The sequence below is a fragment of the Leucoraja erinacea genome, chromosome 2 (assembly GCF_028641065.1).
Source record: "Leucoraja erinacea ecotype New England chromosome 2, Leri_hhj_1, whole genome shotgun sequence".
NCBI lineage: Eukaryota > Metazoa > Chordata > Chondrichthyes > Rajiformes > Rajidae > Leucoraja > Leucoraja erinaceus.
Genome location: NC_073378.1, coordinates 132694624 through 132699439, shown reverse-complemented (window position 1 = coordinate 132699439; position 4816 = coordinate 132694624).

Sequence of the window (4816 nt, the reverse complement as noted above, 5' to 3'; positions counted from 1 at the left end):
TGGAATTGTATTGTGTGGTTTATGTCAGTTCAAGAAATATCTTGCTCAGATTTAGTGCTAAGGAAATGCTCAGCATCCGAATGTGGTTCAGTAATCTCTGCATGGTGTCCTTTCTTCTATTCCACCAACTCCTGGTTATGTCTACAAGATGGTGAAGTATTTTTAGGGCTTCCCCCACGAAATTGAGCATCACACCTTGGTTTGGCAGCAGCTCTGCCCAAGATCGCAACTGGTCTGCCTGAAATTGTAGAAAATTGTGCATGTAACCCATAATCAACGACTTTGTTCACCCAGTCATTCCCTCTTCTCCGTTCTCCTCCCGTCTGGCAGAAGATCCAAAAGCTTGGAAACCCGTGCCACCAGGTTTAGTAATAGCTGCTTCCCCACACTACTGAACGGTCTTCCCATAAGCTAGGGTATAGTCCCAATCTTCCAACCTACCACATTGCGTACCTTGCACATTTACCTGCATTTTCTGCAACACAGTATTCTGTACCCTGGTGTTTTTCTCTTTGCACTACCTGTTTAGAAGGATGAGAGGTCGGAATCTTATAGAAACATATAAAATTATAAACGGACTGGACAAGCTAGATGCAGGAAAAATGTTCCCAATGTTGGGCGAGTCCAGAACCACGTGCCACAGTCTTAGAATAAAGGGGAGGTCATTTAAGACTGAGGTGAGAACAAAACGTTTTCACCCAGAGAGCTGTGAATTTATGGAATTCCCTGCCACAGAGGGCAGTGGAGGCCAAGTCACTGGATGGATTTAAGGGAAAGTTAGATAGAGCTTTAGGTGCGAGTGGAGTCAAGGGATATGGGGAGAAGGCAGGCAAGGGTTATTGATTGGGGATGATCAGCCATGATCACAATGAATGGCAGTGCCGGCTCGAAGGGCCGAATGGCCTCCTCCTGCACCTATTTTCTATGTTTCTATGTAATATATCCCAATTGAACTCTATTTGTCGATTTATTTACTGAAATTTACTGAACCCTGCGGATACCCATCTAGAAGATCAACTGAAACTGCGTACCTCCATGTTGCAACCAAATATTCAAATGCTTTCCCACAAAAAGCTGTCACACCAAAGTCATTGAAAGTTTAATTAACTTTAGAATTAACAATTTCCTTTCATTTTCTTGAAGTTAATACATAGTAGTTAGATTTTTACAAAATTATGTACATTTTGAAGTATATCTAATTGAAGTTTCTAGGATGCGGCCTTGTTAGATTACAGCTAACTTAATGCGGCATTCCAACATGAAAAGGTTCCCCACCCCTGCTCCAAACTAAACTAAAACTCAACAAGAAATGCTGGAATCTTGAGCACTATTGTCATATAGAAACATAGAAACATAGAAATTAGGTGCAGGAGTAGGCCATTCGGCCCTTCGAGCCTGCACCGCCATTCAATATGATCATGGTTGATCATCCAACTCAGTATCCTGTACCTGCCTTCTCGCCATACCCCCTGATCCCTTTAGCCACAAGGGCCACATCTAACTCCCTCTTAAATATAGCCAATGAACTGGCCTCAACTACCCTCTGTGGCAGAGAGTTTAACAGATTCACCACTCTCTGTGTGAAAAAAGTTCTTCTCATCTCAATGTTTCTGGACAAGGAGATGGCGCTGCTGCTCTACATTCAGTCAATTTTGACCATCAGATTACTGTGGTACAAGGAACTACAGAAGGTACACAAAAATGTTGGAGAAACTCAGCGGGTACAGCCGCATCTATGGAGCGAAGGAAATAGGCAACGTTTCGGGCCGAAACCCTTCTACAGACTGAGATGCTGGTGTCCTGAGAAGAACACACAGTGCTGGAGCCAATGGAAAAAAGTCCCGGCACAAAAGTTCAGTTCCTTGAATCTAGAACCTTACATTTTACGCTAGAGTTTTACATTGTACCTTCTTATGGGAGTCTGAAGAAGGGACTCGACCTGGAACTTCACTTGTCCATTCCCTCCACAGATGCTGCCGAACCCAGAGGGTTACTCCAGCACTTGTGTTTTACCATCAGATTAGTATCTGTAATCTCCCCCTTGTTCAGGAAACGCAGCTTCACCTCTAGATGAGTCCATTGTCAAGTCAAGTCAAGTTTATTCGTCACATACACATACGAGATGTGCAGTGAAATGAAAAGTGGCAAATGCTCGCGGACTTTGTGCAAAAAGACAAACAAACAAACAACCAACCAAACAAACTACAAACAGAATGGAACATGTCCAATAAATGTGAGGTTATCCATTTTGGTGGCAAAAACAGGAAAGCAGACTATTATCTAAATGGTGGCCGACTAGGAAAAGGGGAAATGCAGCGAGACCTGGGTGTCATGGTACACCAGTCATTGAAAGTAGGCATGCAGGTGCAGCAGGCAGTGAAGAAAGCGAATGGTATGTTAGCTTTCATAGCGAAAGGATTTGAGTATAGGAGCAGGGAGGTTCTACTGCAGTTGTACAGGGTCTTGGTGAGACCACACCTGGAGTATTGCGTACAGTTTTGGTCTCCTAATCTGAGGAAGGACATTATTGCCACAGAGGGAGTACAGAGAAGGTTCACCAGACTGATTCCTGCGATGTCAGGACTGTCTTATGAAGAAAGACTGGATAGACTCGGTTTATACTGTCTAGAATTTAGGAGATTGAGAGGGGATCTTATAGAAACTTACAAAATTCTTAAGGGGTTGGACAAGCTAGATGCAGGAAGATTGTTCCCGATGTTGGGGAAGTCCAGGACAAGGGGTCACAGTTTAAGGATAAGGGGGAAATCTTTTAGGACCGAGGTGAGAAAAACATTTTTCACACAGAGAGTGGTGAATCTGTGGAATTCTCTGCCACAGAAGGTAGTTGAGGCCAGTTCATTGGCTATATTTAAGAGAGAGTTAGATGTGGCCCTTGTGGCTAAAGGGATCAGGGGGTATGGAGAGAAGGCAGGTACAGGATACTGAGTTGATCATATTGAATGGCGGTGCAGGCTCGAAGGGCCGAATGGCCTACTCCTGCACCTAATTTCTATGTTTCTATGTTTCTATGTCGCATGTACAGTCGTGGTGCGGAACAAATACAAATACAATGAAAATCTTGCTGGCAGCAGCATCACAGGTGCTTAGAATCAGGCAACACACAAATTATACATCAATTACATATCATTTATACAAGACAGTGAAAAGAAAAAAAAAGTGCAAAAAAAACGAAGTCATTAGTGCAAACCACAATTAGAAAACAAGTCCATGGAAATGCAAGAGGCCCATTGCTTAGTGTTCCATTGTCAAGGTAGGATTAGGGTTGTGCAGTTTGGTCCAAGAAGCTGATGGATGCAGGAAAATAGCTGTTCCTGAACCTGGTGGTGTGGGACTTCAGACTTCTGTATCTCCTGCACGATGGTAGCTGTGGTTAATAGAGCCATTTCTGCTGTTGCTTGGGTCTTCTGCTCTCACCCGCCCTCCTCCAAACAGAACAAAGACAGAGTTCCCACCTCTCACCCCACCCGTGTCTGCATCGAGCATATCTGCAATGAGAACTCGTCACCAGCCACATCTGCCCCCATCTGTCCACCTTCCACAGGGAACCACTCACTCTGTAACTCGCCATCCACACACACCCACCCCACGCTCCCCTGCAACCTCAGGAGATGCAACATGTGTCCATACACCTCCTTCCTCAGAGACGCTAACAGCCCTCCCCACTGGCACAAAGTTTCCTCTCCTCAAACCTCTTGTACTGCATTATTCAGGGTTCTTGATGTGGTGTCTGCATCGGTGAGACCAAATGCAGACAAAGGACCTAATTTGCACAGCACGTGGACTCCGTCTGCAATGCCCAAACTCCATTTCAGTTCCCCTTCTTGTTCCCACACCGACCTGTCCCTTGGCCTTGTCCGCTGTCAGGGTGAGGCCCAAAACAAAACTAGAGAAACATCACTCCATCTTCTGCCTAGATAGTCTACAACTCAATGGTAAGAACAATGAAAGTAACCCTCACCTCTGGCGTGATCCCCCCACCTCCTCCTGGTTCCATACACTCACTCATCTAACCCATTTGCTCCTCCCCTCCCCATACCTTGGTAATAGAGTGATACAGTGTGGAAACAGGCCATTCGGCCCAACTTGCCCACACCGGCCAACATGTCCCAGCAACAATGTCCCACCAGCCTGCGCTTGGTCCATATCCCTCCAAACCTGTCCTATCCATGTACCTGACAGTTTCTTAAATGTTGGGATAGTCCCTGCCTCAACTATCTCCTCTGGCAGCTTGTCCCATACACCCATACATTAGCAATGTTACAAAATTTTGAGATTTAAAAAATCAAGTCTGTAATTTATCCCATCAGATAAAGCATAAAAAGAAGTTTAATTTGACACCTAATTCACTTTCATATCTCAAGTATTTAAAAAGTCATGGCCATTTTCATACTCGGAAATTAGCATCTTGTTCCCTATTGATTTTCTATGGACAAGACAAAAAAGCTGTGATCGTGTGCTGTCAAAAGCCCATAACCTTCTTAAAAATTAAGAGAACTGAATTAAATTTTCAGTTATCCAGGATTGAACCATTCTGAAATAAATATAAAATAATCTTACTTGGAGGACCTGAAATTAAAACATATAATTAGTTAGTTACCCAATTGTAGCTAATTTCAAACTTCAATTACTAGATCTAAACATCTATCCATTTCTTAATAAATGATTAACATTTTTAAATAGCCCAGGTGTCCAAATAATATTCATAAATAATTCACAATAAAACATGATTTTGAAATCCCATTTACATTAATTTATAGGCCAAATGGAAGGAATTTAGTGTTCAATTGCTGTAAAT